The sequence below is a fragment of the Bubalus kerabau genome, chromosome 4 (assembly GCF_029407905.1).
Source record: "Bubalus kerabau isolate K-KA32 ecotype Philippines breed swamp buffalo chromosome 4, PCC_UOA_SB_1v2, whole genome shotgun sequence".
Lineage (NCBI taxonomy): Eukaryota > Metazoa > Chordata > Mammalia > Artiodactyla > Bovidae > Bubalus > Bubalus kerabau.
Window position 1 is genome coordinate 47,008,124 of NC_073627.1, and position 21,993 is coordinate 47,030,116.

The 21,993-nt window shown below is 42.4% G+C and overlaps 1 protein-coding gene and 1 non-coding gene across 13 annotated transcripts in view; one reads left to right on the plus strand and one right to left on the minus strand.

Moving 5' to 3' along the window:
- The window catches only part of MYO1D (myosin ID), a 361,374-nt gene that overhangs the window by 293,784 nt on the left and 45,597 nt on the right, over nucleotides 1–21,993 (minus strand). The window lies entirely within an intron of this gene.
- On the plus strand, nucleotides 174–246 carry TRNAR-CCU (transfer RNA arginine (anticodon CCU)). Its single transcript has one exon. It is a non-coding gene; the product is annotated as a tRNA-Arg (tRNA).

Here is a 21,993-nt window from a genome sequence, read left to right on the forward strand (position 1 = left end):
GCTTAAAACAGAGGAAGGCATGCTTAAAGAAAGTTCCAGAAGGCTGGGGCACAGGGTACAGGAAAGACAGTGCAGGTAAAGGGAAGCAAAGACAGGGAAAGAGAAGAAAGGAGAACTGATTGCTGATGACTCAGGGCCTTACAAGTCCTGTTAAGAAGTTTCGGCTCCGGACTTCCCTGGTGGTCCAGTGGTTAAGACACTGCACTCCTGATGCAAGGGACACGGGTTTGATCCCTGCTCAGGGAACTAGGATCCCACATGCTGCACAGCATCGCCAAATAAATAAATACTCATCTGCTTACAAAAAAAAAAAAAAAAAAAAGTAGTAGTAGTTTAGGATTTATCCCCAAAGCAAGGGAGAGTCAGTGAAGGATTTCAACGCAGAGATATAGGTGTTGAGTTATGCATTTTAGAAAGCAAATTCTGGCTATGGCATGAAAGTATTAAGACAGGACACAACTACAAGGCCAGTTAGGAGACGGTTGCCCCCAAGGGACTGAAATAGAGACCTAAACTGGACCATGGGGGAGGTCGATTCAAGAGACACTTAGGAGACTGAATTGACCTCAACAGGTTACTGACTAGAAGCAGGGGGCAGAGATGGTAAAAAAACAAACAAACAAACAAAAAAACAGATGAATCAAAAACTACCAGATTTCTGGCTTGGTCACTATGTGGAAGGCTGAACACTGAGCAGCTTTCACATTTTGGTAAATTTCTCAAGGCAGCGACACGTTTTAGAAAAGGGACCTGCCAGAGCCTGCGTCAGCCACATAAATTATACTTTTGTGTTGGCATTTTAAATTTATTCCTTCTCTTTTTCCTACTGCACTTGTAAGTAAGAGTAAATGCTCTCTGGATTTGTAAACACAGAATGGAACCTTATAAAATGGTGTGAGGGGAAGGAGGATAAACAAAGAGCCTACTTAATCCAAGCAGCCATTAGCTGGCAGTTTCAGGGAGAACCAAGTGGTCTGGAATAACGAAAGACTAAGACTTAGCAGATTATTTTAAAATGAAGCTGTTGTTTCTTCTAAGTTACATTACAAATGAAGACATAAGTTCATCATTCTTAAATGTGAAATATTTACTCTGAAAGTGCTCTATTAGCTATGAAACACTGCCTTAGGATGATGCTAGTTGGAATAGTGAACTCCAAGCTTCCCGGTGGCTTAACAAGAGAAGTGTATCTGTCATTCACACATTAGTCCAACACAAATGTTTCTGGGGAGAAGGAGTGGGCCTCTGCTCCAGGCAGTCATAGAGTGACTTGTTTACCACCCTTTCATGCCCAGCTGGCATACCAGATAGTACAGTTTCTGGAGAAAGATCCTTCACTCACAGAACCAGTTACTAGGGGGTTAATAATATTTTGGTCCCAAACATGTAGTCAAAAAGAGGTCACGGTCCGTTGGGGAGCTGGAAGAAATACTGAAAGTGATTGAACCTTCACAATTTGTTAAAATCCAAGAACCTTTGTTTAAACAAATCGCCAAGTGTGTATCTAGCCCCCACATTCAGGGCTATCGTGGCATCAGTGTACACTGTGTTGAAAGGCGTGTATGGAAATGAACAGCGCCATGTGTGATGAGCTGTCCGCCTCGTAGAAGACAGGTCATCAGCAGGAGAAAAAGAAAGACGAGAACGTGAAGGACTGTGGGAAAAACTGGAGGATCCAGAGAGGTCTTAGCTGTGACAGGATAATTCCAACTTACTGAAAACAATGACAATGCCATTGCTAACCTGCGGAGTCGCACATTCATGGAGTCGGAGACGCAGCCACAGCTCTCTGTATTGTGCAACTTTACAGTAGAGTTCACATGTGTTTCATTATTACAACAGCACTGTATACACCTGTCTCTAAGTAAAGCACAAAAAAGGACTTCAAAGTTTAGACAACAGATGGACTTCTCAGAGCTTGGCAAACATAATCACTGTTCTAACCCTCTTTTAAAAAAAGTAGTCTTCAAAGATCTGTCAATGAGGGAGAAGGAAATGGCAACCCACTCCAGGAGTCTTGCCTGGGAAATCCCATGGACAGAGAAGCCCCTAACGGGCTACAGTGAATGGAGTCACAAAAGAGGTGGACAGGACTTAGTGACTAAACAACAGCAATACATACACGCACACGCACAACTATGTTGCAGCGGAAAAAAGAATCTGTCGATGAAGCTGCTGTTATAAATTTCATTACTGGGAGCTCCATCTTCAGCTCATGACTTCCAGGTCACCATAGGCATTGATGCCAAAGCGGGCAGAGTGGAGAATAACACAGAGGAAGACGCTTTTATGAGCTAGATTTGGGAGTGACTGGATCTCGGGAGTTTCAGTGGTGAGAACTCGGTCACACGCCACTTGGACCTGCAAAGGAGGGTGTGTCCACAAAGGAAAGGAAATGAGTTTTGGTGAATAGTTAGCAGTCTCTGTCACAAATGTTTCTAGTGAATGGTTAGCAAAATTTGTCATTGATGGAACAGTTCTGAGGATAAGACATCTGACTCGTTCGTCCTTGCAAAGTGGCCAAGCCTAGCTGTATCTCAAAGAGAACTGGAATTCAAGTACTCAAATATAATGGTTAAAAAATACTTTATGAAAAATATTACCTTGTAAGAGATCCATATTATGGATAAACTGAAAAGGAAAGTGTCAGTCACTCAGTCATGTCTGACTCTTTGTGACCCCGTGGACCGTAGCACCAGGCTCCTCTGTCCATGGGATTCTCCAGGCAAGAATGCTGGAGTGGGCAGCCATTCTCTTCTCCAGGGGAATCTTCCCAACCAGGGACTGAACCTGGGTCTCCCACATTGCAGGCAGATTCTTTACTGTCTGAGCCACAAGGGAAGTCATATATTATGGCATAAACTACTGCTAAAATAACTGTCAGGTACATAAATTGAAGAAATGTAGGATAAAAAATTCCTAAGATTTTGATTTACAGCAGTTGCTCATTTCAACATGATTTTTTTTTCTCCTTCGCCAAGAAGAGACCAAAAATATTAGAGGAAGAAGCCATCCCATGGACTGCAGCATGCCAGGTTTCTCTGTCCTCCATTGTCTCCCGGAGTTTGCTCAAATTCATGTCCATTGAGTTGGTGATGCTATCTAAGCACCTCATCCTCTGCCACCCCCTTCTCCTTTTGCCTTTAGTCTTTCCCAGCATCAAGGTTTTTTCCAGTGAGTCAGCTCTTCACATCAGGTGGCTTAAGTATTGGAGCTTCAACTTCAGCATCAGTCCTTCCAATGAATATTCCAACGATTTCCTTTAGAATTGACTGGTCTGATCTCCTTGCTGTCCAAGGGACTTTCAAGAGTCTTTTCCAGCTCCAAAGTTCAAAAGCAACAATTCAAAAGAATCAAATCCCATGGACAGAGGAGCCTGGTGGGCTACAGTCAGTGGGGCCACAAAGAGTCAGACATGACTGAGAGACTAATACTTTCACTCTGATTACTGTTAATACTATTAAAACTAAATTTTAAGCTATGTGGTTTGGTCAGTCCAGTTTGCAATAGACTGCAGTTCTTTAACAGTATCTTCAAAAACTAGGGGGAAGGAAACACTTGAATGCATTTTTTTCTTTGAAAATACTTTTACTATTTATTTGCAATTAGTGGACCATGAGTTAGTTCTGTTTTAGATACTGTTTTATATTTAAACAGTGGTCTAGGATTTCCCTGGTGGTATAGGGGATAAGAATCCACCTGCCAATGTATGGGACATGGGTTTGATCCCTGGCCTGGGAAGATTCCACATACCGAGGAGCCTCTAAACCCATGCACCACAACTACTGAGCCCATGCTCCAGAGCCCGGGCTCTGCAACAAGAGAAGCCCCGGAGATGAGATCCATGCACAGCAACAAAGAGAAGCTCCCGCTCGCCACAACCAGAGAAAGCCCGAGCAGCAACAAAGACCAGCACAGCCAAAAATAAATAAATTTTTTGAAAAGTCTCCCTCCTTAAAAAAAAAAAAAAAAAAAGGTCTAAATCTAATATATGGATGCTCTTAACTGCAGACACTGTAGATACTCCCAGATACAACATTAAGTATGTATTGAAAATGCATTATCAAAACGCTAATAATCCATCTTGATCATAAAACAGGATTCAATCTTTCTCCTTCAAATATAATACTATACTGTTTGGGGATTTTTAAAATAATTTTTTAAGAAAAAGGAGAAAGATATAGCAAGAGAAGCCACAGCACAAAAGTTTTCTGGAAAGGAAAAATGATCAGAACTTATCTGTATATAATAACTTGGACAAGTGTGACTAGGGCTTCCCTGATAGCTCAGTTGGTAAAGAATCCACCTGCAGTGCAGGAGATCCTGGTTCCATCTCTGGGTTGGGAAGATCCCCTGGAGAAGGGATAGGCTACCCCCTCTGGTACTCTTGGACTTCCTTTGTGACTCAGATGGTAAAGAATCCACCTGCGATGCGGGAGACCTGGGCTCGATCCCTGGGTTTGGAAGGTCCCCTGGAGAAGGGAAAGGTTACCCATTCCAGTATTCTGGCCTGGAGAATTCCATGGACTGTATATAGTCTATGGGGTCACAAAGAGTTGGACACGACTGAGCGACTTCACTTTCACTTTTCACTCTCATGCATCGGAGAAGGAAATGGCAACCCACTCCAGTGTTCTTGCCTGGAGAATCCCAGGGACAGGGGAGCCTGGTGGGCTGCTGTCTATGGGATCACACAGAGTCAGACACAACCGAAGTGACTTAGCAGCAGCAGTCTAGAATTAGCCTAGTACCACCCCCTTCGGGAGATGGTGAGGAACAGGGAGGCCTGGCGTGCTGTAGGCCACGGGGTTGCACAAATTGAACAAGATGGAGTGACAAGTCTAGTATTATTTCTAAATTTCCTTTCAGGTCAGCCTATTATGAGTCTAAATGCATGTGGTACTTTTTAGTACCTGCCAAATACCACTCTGTTAAATTTGTGTGTAACTCTGTCCAAAATAATCACCTGGTAAACTATACATTATTGTATTTTCTAAGTTTGCACAATATGTACATTGCACAATAATAAATTGTACACTGGTACAATTTAACAATAACTGGTAGTCTTAGTACAAACCAAGACTACCACTGTACATGGAAATGTTGAGAAAAATAAATATAGCCCAACACAAATCATGTCATCTACGAGAATGAAAATACTTGAAAACTGTTCATCTGGGTAATGAATCAGAAGAGAGTTTTCAGTTATTGTCTAAAATCAAATTTTGGTATATTGCTATCAATAAAATAAAAATAGTATTCACCTGCTAGCCACTTCATAGTAATGTTTTAAGAATGCTTAAAAAATTTATGAAATGTTTTCAGTCCTAAAAGATATTGACACTGAAGCTTTCTCATTCTGCTGAGGATCAGGAACATCACAGCCATATTATTTAATGGTTTAGCAACAAAAAACTTGGAACAAGAACATATTTTTACCTCTCTTCATGACAGTCATAAAATGTAGGTACATTTTCTGCATTCTGAAATGAATATTTCACATTCATAACATGACTGTAGTTTTAAAAACTGGTCTTGTCAGCTCAACACTGGTGCTGCCATTTTCAAGTAACCATTTTCAAGGAAAGTAATCCTTCCCTGTAATGTTACAACTTGTTTTAAGTTAGAAAACTTTTAAAAATTAACCAAAATACAAACGAAATCTAGTGAGAGGCAATGTTACCTCTTCCTGTTTCCGTAAACCATTTTCAAGGAGTATTCATAATAATGGCCAACATCTGTTGAGCATGACCACGGCAGGCCCTGTTTGAAATGGCTTAAATATTGATCTATGTAATGTGTATGCCCAGTCATGTCCGACTCTTTGCAGCCCCGTGGACTGTAGCCCGGCAGGCCCTCTGTCCATGGGATTTTCCAGGCAAGAATACTGGAGTAGTGGGTTGCCATGCCCTCCTCCAGGGGATTTTCCCAACCCAGGGATCAAACCTGTGTCTCTCCTATCTCCTGCACTGGCAAGTGGGTTCTTTACCATCAGCACCACCTGGGAAGCCCCTTTATATATTGATACATGACTGCATTTCATCCTCACAACAATTCAACGTATCACATACCTCTTCTGTTATGGATAAAGAAAACACAACTTTGAGAAGCAGTTGATTCTGGTTCAAGGTCACACAAGCATCACAAACAGAAGAGCTGGGATTCACCCAAGCAGTCTACTTCTAGAGCCACTGCTCTTAACCACTCCTACCTCCTGCAAGCACTCTGTCGTCAAATATTATTCAGGTCATGTTCCAGCTGGACACTGCTGTCCCAGCAGTCTGACCATCCTGCCCACCCCAGTACCGCCTGGCTGTGGTTCCATGTGCAGGCCACTGTATACAAGGAAGGTTGACCAGATCTCCAACAGCAGTTCCAGCTCAGTGGGAAGATTTCTAATCGGTGGATATTTCACTGCTTTGGAGGCAGATGGTCAATGGTTACATTCAACAACCTTCCAGCTCATGGATAAAGAAGTGGATACTACATGGGGCTCCCCTGGTAGCTCAGTGGTAAAGAATCTGCCTGCCAAAGAAGGGGACACAGGTTCAATCCCTGATCCAGGAAGACCCCACGTGCCATGGAGCAACTAAGCCCGTGTGCCACAACTACTGAGCCTGTGCTCTATCTAGAGCCTGGGAGCCGCAACTACTGAGCCCACGAGCTACAACTGAAACCCACGTCCCAGAGCCTGTGCTCCGCAACAAGAGAAGTCACTGTAATGAGAAGCCCGTGCACTGCAATGAAGAGTAGCCCCCTCACACCACAACCAGGTAAAAGCCTGGGTGGTAACAGATACCCAGCACAGCCATGAATAAATAAACAAAATTATCAAAAAGTGGGTACTGTATATTTCCAGCCTTCTTGTCTAGAAGAGACATTGAAAGAAAGAGCATGTTGAGGGAAAGAAATGTAAAATAAAAACCTCTCTCTTCTCAGAGTTGTAGGGCCAAGAAGGCATTATAATGTGCTTTGTAGTCAGAAAGACCTAGGTTCAAATCCTAGTTCCACCACTTGCTGTATCTTTGATCTCGGATAAGGAGTTCATCTCTCCAAACCTGTTTCCTCATTTGTAAATATTTCTTTATTTGTATCCCATGAGGTTGTCATGAGGACCAGATGAGGCAAAGTGTGCAGTAAGATACTGGGGTCCAGTTTCCTTTATTTAGGTAAGTAGTGAGACTAGAAAATCTAAAATCCTTTCCAGCTCTTAAGACCGTATGAAGTTATGCCCCATTTTCAGTTCAAAAACTTGCAAAGATTAACCAAAATAAACAAAGAATTCGGCTGAAGAGGTTGATGTCACCCTCTTCCTTGCTTCTTCCTTAAACTGGAATATTACAAAATAGGATACGCCTGGAATGTGTTCAACCTACAAAAAAGGAAGTCGGCAGTTGCTGAAAAGTCACAGCAGCTGGTTATTCACTTTTTTCCAGGAGCACAGGCTGTTGATATAATCACACCACAGGAAAACTTCATCATGTTGGCTAAGAGCAATCTGCGATGACACGGCAGTAATTCTTCATCATGTAGAGGTTGGCGTCTTCACTGCTCTTGTCTGGCTAATTGGGTTAGAAGACGTGAGAACTGGGCCAGCTTGGTTATATCCCAGGCATGAGAAGAAGGGCAGGGGTCTCAGGGGAAATTGGGGGGTGGGGGCAGGGAGAAACTGCAGGACTGAGAACTAGGAAAGTCTCCTGGTTTCTGTTGCTCTTACTCAGTCCACCTCTGCCCTTTATGAAGCAGCTCCTTCCTTTGATGCATTTCTGTTCCTTCATAAATCTGATCTGCATGTGGCTTTGACCTGCCAGAGCCCCTTTCCTTCCTTTTTCAAATGAGCAGCGCTCAACCTTGACTTTTCATTCTGCATGTGTCCCCTTCTGTAGGGAACTGTCCATGCTTTCATCAGATTCCTCAAGGAGGCAATGGCCCCATTAAGAGGAGGAAGGAACTCTGTTCTCATGATTCCACAGCTTCAGTTTCTGCTGGTGACTCTCATTCAGTTCCCTAACTCCAAATTCCTAGTAGGATAGCAAGAACGGCCCCCATTTATGCTGCTTTGAGTATGAGCCAGATCTTGTTGTATGAACTTTAAGTGAATGAATCAGAGAAGGCAATGGCACCCTACTCCAGTACTCTTGCCTGGAAAATCCCATGGACGGAGGAGCCTGGTAGGCTGCAATCCATGGGGTTTCTAAGAGTTGGACATGACTGAGCGACTTCACTTTCACTTTTCACTTTCATGCATTGGAGAAGGAAATGGCAACCCACTCCAGTGTTCTTGCCTGGAGAATCCCAGGGATGGGAGAGCATAGTTCTCAGAACATTATATATAAGCTAATGTTTTATAAAGAGAAACAGAGACACAGTAAACCCTGAGTGAGGTGCTTGGGGTTCCACAACTAGTAATTGGCTCAGCTTGAATTTCATCCTGGACAATATACATATTGCTTAAAACGGGTTGAGTTAAACTCTGCGTCAAGCGACAGGTTGTTTGTAAGACCGCAGATTGGCCCTCTTTGGGTCAAAGTCCTATCCCAATTGTGGCAGGGTGAGAGTGACAGGAGACAGGGGCATCCACTAGCTTAAAACACAGCCCCTGCCTCAGCCACGTCATAGATAACTGGTTACTCTTAAAGAGAGAAGGCAATGGCACCCCACTCCAGTACTTTTGCCTAGAAAATCCCATGGACGGAGGAGCCTGGTAGGCTGCAGTCCATGGGGTCGCTAGAGTCAGACACGACTGAGCAACTTCACTTTCACTTTTCACTTTCATGTGTTGGAGAAGGAAATAGCAACCCACTCCAGTGTTCTTGCCTGGAGAATCCCAGGGACGGGGGAGCCTGGTGGGCTGCTGTCCATGGGTCGCACAGAGTCGGACACGACTGAAGCGACGCAGCAGCTTAAAGACAGAGGAGGTGGCAGGCAGGCACGTTAACACTTCACATGTCTAGCATAACCAGCACTTTCGTTATTTGTCTTCTAGGAATATTTCAAAATCAAATAACTGAAATTTACCTTTAAGAATTATAAGTAAGGGAAGGGTAATATAAACAGTAGAAAAATAAGAGCAGGGCAGGGGCCTATCAGCAGAAGAGAAATAAAACTAAGTCCCCCACAAATGTACACAGACACACACATACACACACACCCCTGATTAACAAGGGGCTTCCCTGTGGGTCCAGGACAATTGGGTCCTGGCTTAGAACTGAATGTCCTGGACAAGTTTAAATTTGAAGGACCAGTTATGGTACCTTATTCTCAATCCCTGGCTCACACAAATAGCCTCTATCAAGGAAAAACTCCTCTTTTTTAAGACCAAACACAGAAAAATACTGGGGGATGGGAAGGGGAGGGAGAGGGAAGAAGGAGGGTAGAAAGAAAAAGGAGTATGTATGTGAGAAATAAAAAAGAATATATACCAGGATAATTTTGCAAAACTAGGTAAAAAAATCTTGGCCAAAGACATTACTTTTATTTATTTTTTAATTGAAGTACAGTTGATTTACAGTGTTGTGCCAATCTCTTCCGTGTAGCAGAGTGACTCAGTTTTTTACACATATGTACATTGTTTTTAAAATATTCTTTTCCATTATGGTTTATCCCAGGAGATTGGATATCATTCCCTGTGCTTATAGAACCTTGTTGCTTATCCATTCTAAATATAACCATTTGCATCTACCAACCCCAAATTCCTGGTCCATCCTGTCCCTCCGCCCCTCCCTCTTGGCAACCACAGTCTGATCTCTATGTCTGTGAGCAAAGACATTACTTTTAAAATGACCTTTGCGGTAGGGCAGAATTATGCCTCACTCTTACTCCCAAAGATGCCTGGGTCCTAATCCCTGTGAATCTGTCATCTGACATGGCAGAGGAGACTGAAGGTTGTTAATCAGCTGATTTTCAATTACAGATTGCCTGGGGGGGCGGTCCAATGGAATCACCAGGGTCCTTAAAAATGAGAGAGACACACAAGAGAAGTGACTAGAGAAGGTCAGAATGTCAGTGCTGTGCAATGTGAGAAGGGCTTGACCTGCCTTTGCTGACTTTGAAGGTGGAGGAAGAAAAGCCCGAGTCAACCTCTAGGAGCTGGAAAAGATAAGAAACTGGAGAGTCTCCACCAGAGCCTCCACAGAGGAACTGTTACGGGAAGCACGCTGACAGAAACCGCCACGCTGGTTACTGGCCACACAGTAACCATCCGTGTACGTTGTTTTACGACAGAACGTCCTGGTAAGGAACGTGGAACAAATAAGCCGCCACCAATCAGAAGAGTTCAAGAAAGGTCAAAAGGAGACACCACGTGTCCGACCACCTCCCAGAATCCTCCTTGCTGGCATCCATCTTGGCTGAGCAATGCGTGCGCCACCAGGAAGGACTGAGTCAGAATGATTGGCCAAAGACAACCTGGAAACAAATCCCATCACCATAAAACCCGAGGCTGTGAACCACGAGGCAGAGCCGTTCTCCTGGGTTCCCTTACCCTACTGCTCTCCACCCGGGCGCCCCTTCCCAATAAAGTCTCTTGCTTTGTCAGCACGTGTGTTTCCTCGGACAACTCATTTCTGAGTGTTAGACAAGAGGTCCCCCTTCCAGCAACAGAACCAGCGCTGTTGACATCATGATTACAGCTCAGTGAGACCCACGTCACACTTCCAACCTCTAAAACTATAATAAAACCTGTGTTGTTTACCACTAAGTTTGTGGTGGCTTGCTACAGGTAATTTTTAAAGGCTTTATGAAACAAGGGCTTACAACAAAGACTAAAATAGCTCAAAAAAGAAAAAACAATGATACAACTAAAGGTGGAGAAAGGACAGCAGAGTTCAGAAAGGAAAGTAAGACTAAAAGTCATCACATTAAAAAAAAGGCCACATTGGAAGCAGCAAAAAGGAGCAAAGACCCTGCTGAAAATGCATCTGGGGCCAAGGAAGACACACCTGAGAAAAGGGGGAAAATGCAATAGAAAACAAGGATTCAATGGAGAATCAACATACTCCTGGTTGACATCTCTGAAGAACAAAGAAATTAAAAGGCTCCAAGAGACTATACAAGAAATTCAAGAGGTCACCTTAGACAGTTACACTGAAGAACTAAAGTGAAGTGTTAGTCACTTAGTCGTGCCCGACTCTACAACTCCACGGACTGTAGCCCACCAGGCTTCTCAGTCCTTGGAATTCTCCAAACAAGAATACTGGTGTGGGCTGCCATTCACTTCTCCAGGGCATCTGCCCAACCCAGGAATCAAACCCCGGTCTCCTGCATTGCAGGTGGATTCTTTACAGTCTGAGCCACCAGGGAAGCCCTTACACTGAAGGGCTACCTATATCCTAAAGATAAATTAACAGAGATGAACAAACATCAGGACATATTCCAGTGATATGATACCCAACCCAGAGGCCATAAAGGAAACAGTTGATAGATCTGACTACATAAATATGAAAAACTTTTATTTGGCAAGAGTTACTACATACAAAGTTAAAAGAACAAAATGAAAAATATTTCTGACTTACAGAGTAGAGAGCAGTAATATCTATAAGGTTACTAAAATCAATAAGAATATAACAAATACTCTAATAAAAATAGGCACTTTGGAGCATATAAATAGCTAATACATCTAGAAAAAGACACTCAACCCCACTAACAATCTAGGAATGTACCATAAAATAATGACATAGCATTTTTCACCCGTTAGATAAGCAACAGGTGAATTGTTTTTTTTACAACAGCAAAACCTAGTGTTAAAAGGATAATGTCTTTGGTTAATAGGTTCAAGTATTTGAGCGAGCAGTTTGGCAAAATGCATCAAAGAGTTTTAAATGATGAGTGTGTGCATATGCAAACAGCTCAGCAATCACCGTTTGGGGCATTTATCCCACAGAAATACTAGCCCAAGTGGGCAAAACTACACACACAAGGATATTCACTGCAGTAATTACAAACAATCGTGACTTGGAAAATGATTACATCCAAATGATGACAGATGATGTGGCCAGTGGAGTGAGGCAGGCCTTTCCTGGTGGTCCAGTGGTTAAGAATCCACCTGCCAAAGCAGGGGACGTGGGTTTGATTCCTGGTATGGGAAGATTCCACATGCCACAGGGCAACTAAGCCCATGCTCTGTAACTACTGAAGCCCGCGTGCCCTACAGCCCAAGCCCCGCAACAAGAGGCCACCGCAGTGAGAATTCCATGGACCTCAATGAAGAGCGGCCCCCGCTCACGGCAACCAGAGAAAGCCTGCACACAGCAACAAAGACCCAGCAAAGCCGCACACATGCACACAAGAGGGCGCAGAATTCAATATGCTAACACTGAAAGAGGTTAGGGACATACTGTAGTAAGTAGAAAAAGAACCACACTACAGAACATTATTAAGGCATGGTCCCATTTAAAGTTTTACTTGCTGTTTGTTCTTATGGAGACTTTATTCCATTCCACAACATTCTATTACTTTTTAAATTTGAAACCATACATGTGTGTACACATGCCTGAGCACAGGCATACAGAAACATACACCATCTCTCTGCCTCTTCCCCTCCCCCTCCTCTCTACCACCTCCTATGTATGTAACTAGTTGGTTGTCCAAATGTTTGCATGCTCTGGGAAGAGATACATCAAGGTTCCAGTGTTTACTTCTGGGGAGTAGCCATGGGAGGAGGGGAAAATCACATTTTTATTCATTTACTTTGGTTTGCTGGAAAGATGTTTTTCTTTAGTAATTAAAAAAAAATCAGTATAAAAAAGTAAACCAAATTAAAAGTAACTAAGATGTAAAACAAATTAATTAAAAGAGAAGGTTAATCCAAAGAATGGCATCTTTGTTATCCCAGCTGTGGCTTCTTTGAAAATTGTGATATTACCAATACTTACTGAATTGAGTTAGCTTTGTGTGGAACATTTTCTCATCCAAATGAAGTATGATTAAAACAAAAAGATCCATATTACATTACTCTGTAACACAGATCATTTCATATCTCAGGGTGAATTTTAATTAAGGTACATGCTCATATTCACAGGTTTTGAAACTCCTTTGGTATTTTTAAGTACCTGAGCACATATGTGTGCATATTAAGTTGCTCAGTTGTGTCTGCCTTTTTGCAAACCCAGGGACTGGAGCCCAGGAGGCTCCTCTGTTCATGGATTTCTCCAGGCAAGAACATTAAAGTGGGTAATCATTCCCCTCTCCAGGGGATCTTTCCAACCCAGAGATGGAATCTGGGTCTCCTGCATTGCAGGCAGATTCTTTACCATCTGAGTCAGAAGCTAACTGCTCCTTCCTTAACAGAATACTCGTAGGGACTCCCTGGTGGTTCAGTGGTTAAGAATCTGCCTTCCAATGCAGGGGATGCGGGTTCCACCCCTCATTGGGGAACTAACAGCCTGTGCTCCGCTTCTCTTCCTGCATGCTGCAAAGAAGACCCAGCACAAGCAATAAATTAAAAAAAAAAAAAAAAAAAAAAGCTCCAAACCAGAATACTACTATATTACAAAGTTATCAAAATGGTATGATGCTGGCATAAAAACAGACACAGATCAACAGAACAGGATATAGAACCCAGAAATAAACACATGCATATATGGTCAATTAATTTACAAAATTAATTAATTAAAAGACACTTGCTCCTTGGAAGAAAAGCTATGACAAACCTAGACTGAATATAAAAAAGGAGAGACATTACTTTGCCAACAAAGGTCCATCTAGTCAAAGCCATGGTTTCTCCAGTAGTCATGTATGGATGTGAGAGTTGGACTATAAAGAAAGCTGAGTGCTGAAGAACTGATGCTTTTGAGGACTCCTGAGAGTCCCCTGGACTGCAAGGAGATCAAACCAGTCAATCCTAAAGGACATCAACCCTGAATATTCATTGGAAAAACTGATGCTGAAGCTGAAGCTCCAGTACTTTGGCCACCTGATGCAAAGAGCCAACTCACTAGAAAAGACCCTGATGCTGGGAAAGGTTGAAGGCAGGATGAGAAGGGGACAGCCAAGGATGAGATGGTTGGATGGCATCACTGACTCAATGGACATGAGTTTGAGCAAGGTCCGGGAGATGGTGAAGGACAGGGAAGCCTGGTATGTTGCAGACCATGGGGTGGGAAAGAGTTGGACACAACTGAGAGACTGAACAACAATTTATAACAAAGGAGCCAAAAATATACAATGGGGAAAGGATAGTCTTGTCAATAAATGGTAATTGGGAAAACTGGACAGCCATGAGCAAAATAATGAATGTGGACCCATACCTTAAAACAAAGACAAAAGTCAACTCAAATGTAAGATCAGAAGCCATAAAACTCCCAGAAGAAAACATAGGGGTAAGCTCCTTGACCTTGGTCTTGGCAATGACTGTTTTGGATTTGACACCAAAAGCAAAACCAGTAAAAGCAAAAATAAATAAAGGGCTAACTGAAAGGGCAAACTAAAAGGGCTTCTGTAAAACAAAAAAAATCATCAACAGAATGAAAAGACAATGTTTAGAATAGAAGAAAATATTTGAAAATCATCTATCTGATAAGGTGCTAACTTCCAAAATAAACAAGTAACTCATAAAGTTCCATAGCAAAGAACCAAATAACCCAATTTAAAAACAGGCTGAGAAACTGAATGGGTGTTTTACAAAGAAGACATACAAATGGTCAGCAGACACATGGGAAGGTGCTCAATACCACTCATCCTAAGAGAAATCAAACCCCAAGGAGCTATCACCTCACATCTGATAGAACGGTGACCATCAAAAAGGTTAGAGGTAATAAATGTTGGCAAGGATGTGGAAAAAAGGGAAGCCTTGTGTGCTGCTGGCAGGAATGTAAATTGGTGCAGCCACTATGGAAAAAAAGTATGGAGGTTCCTCAAAAAATTAAAAATAGAACTAACGTATGATCCAGACATTCCAAAGGAAACAAAATCACTATCTTGAAGAGATATCTGCACCCCGAGTTCACTGCATCATTACTTGTAAGAGAAAAGATATGGAAATAACCTAAGTGTCCATCAGTGGATGAATGGATAAAGAAAATGCGGTTATGTGTGTATGTGTATGTGGAGGTGTTACTCGCTCAAGTTGTGTCCAACTCTTTGTGACTCCATGGACTGTATGTAGCCTGCCAGGCTCCTCTCTCCATGGGATTTCCCAGGCAAGAATACTGGAGAGGGTTGCCATTTCTTCCTCCAGGGGATCTGCTGTATCCAGAGATCAAACCCGCATCTCCTGCATTGGCAGGCAGATTCTTTACCACTGAGCCACCTGGGAAACCCTTTGAAAAGTTACCTGTAGAAAAATATGCATCTATTTATTTGTTACTATTAAAATATGAAATCTATCAAAACTCAGTATTTAATAAAACTGGACACAATGTAATCTACCTAGGTGATAACACACACTAAAACTTCTGGGCTGGGTTAGAATACAGTGGACATTAGATCTTCCACACTCTTGCGATAGTAGAAAATTTCTATTTGAGGGACTTCCCTAGTGGTCCAGTGGTTAAGACTCCATGCTTCCACTGATGGATCCCGAGTCAGGGAAATAAGACCCCACACGCTAGGAGGCATGGGCAAAAACAAAAAAATTCTATTCGAATAGAAAATAACTCATACCAAACAGTAAACTAATTTGATGGTGTAAAGGTATCTTGAGAAAATATGAAAAAAGTGCACAATTTAGCTATGCATCCCTCCTGCTGTTTCACAATTTCCTGCTAAATTCTGATAGAACCATCGTTGGAAAGGTATATATTATTTATTTAAAAAAATTTTAAAGTCTATATAATTTTATCAAAGGCTATGGGGATGTAAGATACAACAGCCAATTGTGGAAGACAGTATGACTGTTTCCTCAAAAAATTAAACACAGAATTACCATGTGAACTAGCAATTCCACCTCTAGGTATACACCCAAAAGAATTGAAAGCAGGGAGTCAAACAGATATTTGCAAACTAGTGCTCATGGGCTGTGCTATGCTGCATCACTCAGCCATGTCCAACTCTTTATGACCCCATGAACTGTACCCCACCAGTTCCTCTGTCCATGGGATTTCCCAGGCAAGAATCCTGGAGTGGGTTGCCATTTCCTTCTTCAGAGGATCTTCCTGACCCAGGGATCGAACCCAGATTTCCTGCACTGGCAGGTGGACTTCTTCACCACTGAGCCACCTAGGAAGACTCTATTTTATCACAATACAAACTTAGGAGGAAGCATTTCATTATTTTTAAAAAACAAAAGTTTTTCCTTACTACTCTATATTTCCAACCTCCAATCTATTCAACTGGGAACCAAAAAATAAAAAAAGTAGAAAAAAAAGACATCATTAAGTTTAAAGACAAACTCTCTAGAATCTGCAGCCCACAAAACAGATGGTCAGTGACTGTGTACACAAGGAATTGTCTTTCATGCCAAGGCAATGAGGGAAAAGTGAACTTAAAAAGAAATTCTCATTTCAGCAAATATTTGCAAAATACTTTCAGAAGTCTGGGTTGCAGGTAAAAGATGATGCCTGTGCTCACTTACTAACTATATTCTCACCCAGGAAAAAAAGGGATAGCACTATCAAGTTGAAAATAACTCTTACGAAGTCAGAACCGCACCACTGGCAAAAGAAAATGACCACTAACCGCTACTAAATACCGGGCACAGAACAAAACACTGAACTTGGGAGAAGCACACTGGAAAACATGTCAAGTTCAAGACTCAGCAGATCGAGCTGACGTGGAAGCCAGTAATACAAATGGCAGGCGTTATTTTCCAGAAAGCCTCTGGGTAAGAAGCAGTTGTTCTGTGTAAGTCAGACTGTTTTCAATCTCCTGGGTTATTCAGAGGAGAAGACAGGAAACAGGTGCATACGTGGACGAGTCCATCGGAGAATGAGAAGGCTCCTGGCAGTGGGATGCCACGTTCCAGTGTCCTCTTTAATTCTGCATTCAATGGAAGGGTAGGGGTAGAGGCAGGAGAGGTGGAGACAGGCGTGTACACCACTGGGCAAGGTCAATGTCTTCCTATTACTTAAAGGAGTGCGTGTGCAAGCTCAGTCGCTTCAGTCACGTCCATCGCTTTTCCACCCTATGGACTGTAGCCCGCCAGGCTCCTCTGTCCATGGGATTCTCCAGGCAAGAATACTGCAGTGGGTTGCTAAGCCCTCCTCCAGGGGAGCTTCCTGACCCAAGGGTCAAACCAGCATTTCCTGTGTCTCTTGCATTGCAGGTGGATTCTTTATCACTGAGCCACCGGTGGAAGGCGCTAGGGATATGAGTTAAGTTCTGAGTTCTTGCCTTAGTTGCTACTTTCTATATAGTTTTCTCATTTGAATGTCATAATGACCCTCCCGAGTTTTATCCTGCATTCTGGGCTCTTCTGATTCTGCATTATGATATTCCGATTTGGCTGCCGTGGAAAGGGAGGCAAGTTGGACAGACTTGCTTGAAGCCACGCTCTCATGGTAAGTGGTGGAGGCGGGAGGCACCCCAGGCTCTGACTCTGGCGCAGGACTCCCTGAGCTGCGCAGCCACAGCTGCACACAGGCAGCCACGGCAACGCAGGAGCAAAAATGGGAATGATAGGCAGAAAATATGCTCTAGCGGATGCCAAAATAAACTGCAAAACATTTACTTTTAAGATGAGATCTTGAAATAGTAGCAAAAGAAAGTCAACTCACAGGGAGGGGCGGGGCAGGCACAGAACAGGGAAACTGGTTTCTCAAATACATTTTTGAGAAAGGTCTTCTCAGGGCACATTTATGTCGTTCTGTGAGGGGCTGATGTTTATCAGATGATCTTATTTGCAAAGCAGAAATAAAGACAACAGACAGAGAGAGCGAAAGTACGGACACCTAGGGAAGAAAGCGGGGGTGAGGTGGATTGGGATTCACATATACACACTATTGATACTAAGTATGAGTTAGATAACTAATGAGAACCTATTGAATAGCACAGGGAATTCTACTCAATGTTCTGTGGTGACCTAAATGAGAAGGAAATAAAAAAAACAGAGGGGATATAGGTAACATATAGCTGATTCACTTTGCTGTACTGTAGAAACACAGCACTGTAAAGCCACCGTACTCCAATTAAAAGTCAATTTTAAAAAAAGAACACCAGACATACCCGTTCTCAAATGTATAGATAAAACGATGTTCATCAAAAATCATCTTTTCCACCTTGAATTATACGCATGTACACTCTGCATGAATCCTAGAGCCATGGGCTTTGCCATCATTCCTGAGGTTGGACCCCTGTTCTGTATCACTTGCTAGGAGCGGGAACATGAGTCACACGTTGTTTTTTAAACAAATGAGGAAATGGAGAGAGAGACACAGACAAAGAAGATGGAATACCTGCCTTGGGGATTCTGCGAAGTGGTAATGAAAAGGCACGCACAGGATCCGTCATCAAAAGGTCTCTGCATCTCCCTCACCATCGATCAAACAAACATGTCTTCTCAGGACAAAAGAGTTGACTTAATAGGTGTAGTTACTTTAATTACAATATCATCAAGTTTTCTGAGTGACTGAAGCCCCTAATTTCTAGTGTATTTAGTCCCAGAGTCATATCTAAAATTAGAAAAAAAAAGTCCCATAGAAAGGCCTGCGACGGTCCCCTAGGAATGAGGTGACTTGATTACAATATCTATTTTAGCCTGCGTGAAATAAAGTTTCCTGTCCTCGCCTCTACTGTGTTCTAAGTAACTGAGGTAAATAAAGTGGTAGTACTTATTATTTATTTGTTTATTTCTGGCTGTGCTGGGTCTTCACTGCCGCGTGGGCTTGTCTCTAGTCGCTGTAAGTGCGGGCTTCTCACTGCGGTGGCTTCTCTCGTTGGGGAGCACTGGCTCTCGAGCACAAGCTCAGTAGTTGTGACGCGTGGGTTAGTTGCACCGTGGCACGTGGGATCTTCCCAGACCAGGGATTGAACCCATGTCCCCTGCACTGGCCGGTGGATTCTTTACCACTGAGCCACTAGGGTAACCCACGTGCTAACACTTAAATCAAGATATTCGGCATTAAAGCAAAATATCCCATCCAACGAAAATGGCATTAGCACAACATAATTATCATTTGACCATAATACTAAAAATGTGTAACAGCCAAGTACTCCCTAGAACTGCTATGGATTAAAGTGAGGGTGACTAAAAGCACGCTAGGCAGAGGCAAGGCTTTGAAACAGAATGGAGAATGAAGCTGATAAAAATACTGCTGATGAGACATTTTGGACTGAGAAAGGAAAAACGTTTTTAAAAAGTAATAAAGATACGTTATAGTATAAATCCATTTATATGTTTAAAAATCACATAGCCATTTCTCTTATCTGTATATCTATACATAGATGAAAACGTCTGGACAGATAAACACAAAATATTAAGACTGGTTATGGAAGAATTACAGTTTTTTTTTTTCTTTTTCCTAATACTCAATTTCTATTTTCTACTACAAAAGAAAATAGTTTTTAAAAGCTACTGACATGATTGTAAAAGGTAAGCAAAGATAAGGTTTTCATAAATATATTACTGACTTGTGATCAATATACAGAGAGAAGAAACAGTGCCACAAATTAAAAGGAAAATAGAATTTGGCACAGCTCTAAGCAGCAATTTGGATAGGGTTAATTGGAGAAGGGGATGGCACCCCACTCCAGTACTCTTGCCTGGAAAATCCCATGGATGGAGGAGGCTGGTAGGCTGCAATCCATGGGGTCTCGAAGAGTTGGACACGACTGAGCGACTTCACTTTCACTTTTCACTTTCATGCATTGGAGAAGGAAATGGCAACCCACTCCAGTGTTCTTGCCTGGAGAATCCCAGGGACCGGGGGGCCTAGTGGGCTACCATCTATGGGGTCGCACAGAGTCGGACACGACGGAAGTGACTTAGCAGCAGAAGCAATCTAATCAGAAATGCTTCAAAATTCTGGCAAAGAGAATAACATTTTTTCAAAGCAAATAATTTTCACTTGGAGGAAAAAGAAATTGCTTTTTGACTTTTTTTTTTCTGTGTTAGATCATGCTGAATTTTCATGCTGGCAATCTCTAGAAAGTACCCTCTACTAAAGGCACCCAGGGAAATCCTCACAGATGGAATTTATTTCACTTTTGTTCAAACTAACCTGTGAACATTGCTTAGGAGAACCCATGCTCATAGAGAATTAAGTGCTTTCAGATAATGAAATATTTATTAATCCCTTTAAAATATCTGTTTAAAGAGGAATGTGATCATCAGGCTTGCATTAATTTGTTTTTAAAATGAAGGCTTAGGATCATTTACAATGTAACACATGCTCAACTCTAAGTAAACAAGGTAAAAAAAAACAATGTAATTAATTATTGATGCCATGGAAATGAATAACCGGAATTGTGTGCAGTCAAAAAAGAAAAACTGTATTGCATATATCAGCTCAATTTGTGCCCCCAGAAAATCTGATTATTTTTTAAACACTTCAGATAACTTATTAACTCAGCTGGTAAAGAATCTGCCTGCAATGCAGGAGACCCCAGTGTGATTGCTGGGTCAGGAAGATCCCCTGGAGAAGGGAATGGGCTATCCACTTCAGTATTCTTGGGCTTCCCTGGTGGCTCAGAGGGTAAAGAATCTGCCTGCAATGCAGGAGACCTGGGTTTGATCCCTGGATTGGGAAGATCCCTTGAAGGGGGGCATGGCAACCCACTTCAGTATTCTTGCCTGGAGAATCCCCACGGACAGAGGAGTCTGGCGGGTTACAGTCCATGGGGTCACAAAGAGTCAGACACGACTGAGCGACTAAGCACAAGATGACTTAGGTTGGGATATTTATACTCAGGTTTACATATTATTCTTAAACAAATATTTATATAAGTTCATGATGACCTGCTGCTTTCTTTTTCTGGGATTTGAATTGCTTGATAAGGTAACCAGGCATGCCATTATCATCACACATAAACTCAAGGCATCTTTCACCATCTCTTGACTTTTTCTAGCTGCAGCAAAGCAGAGGCACAGATTCTGAGCCAGACTTGAGTCCTTGTCCACCTGTGTGATTCTGGGACTTTCCTGGTGGTTCAGTGGTTAAGAATTTGCCTTCCAATGCAGGGGATTCGGGTTCCGTCCTTGGCTGGGGAACTAAGATCTCACATGCCTAAGGGCAACTAAGGCTGCGTGCTATAACTAGAGAGTCTGCCTGCCACAATGAAAACCCAGCGTAACCAAAAGAAAGTTACAATCTCTATATACAGTGAAGGATTCATTAGATGAAGGTACATAAGGCATTCAGCACAGTGCCTGGCAGAAAGGAAGTACTCAAGAGTGACAGGTGTTTAGTTTCATCGGGGCTCTATCAATTAGCTATGACGGGGAGCAAGTTATCTCTCTCTTTGCCTGTTTCCACAGGTACAAAGACAGAGCACCTACCTCAGTAGGGCTGCTGCTCAGGGGTGATACATGTAATGGGCTTCAGCTGTGTCTGACACATACGGTTACCTGCGTGTCAGCCGCTGTCATTACATCACGGATGTGCGGCTGAGTAGACTCCCTGCGGCTACTGCCTCTCCAAGTTTCTCAATTCTATTTTAATCCCCATCAGATTACTTCTGTTGTATTGTTTTCTGTTTCCAGACTAGCTCTTCTACATCTATTAGATTAAATGAAATGCCTGAAACAGAGAAGGCTTAGAAGAAAGAATGAATAAAGCCCCACACCTTCAAGCTCTCTATTTACCTTTACAAGTGGTGTCTGAGGGCAACTGCCCCAAACCCAGACAGGGCCAAATGCTTTCCACAACAGATACACTTAGTAAATGTGAATTAATTACGTGTGGAAGGCTCAATATTAAAAGGGGAAAACAGTTCACTAATAAACAAATCCTCATTTTATGCCACTATATCAAAATAGCTATTTTTCATAATTTCTTACTAAAGTAAAGATTGCTCAGGGACCTCAAAGTAATCCTACCGTAAATAGAATATCAGTGTTTATACATTATAAAGAGTTTAGCTACAAAAATGCTTAAATAAGACTTATAACAGTCGATCTTC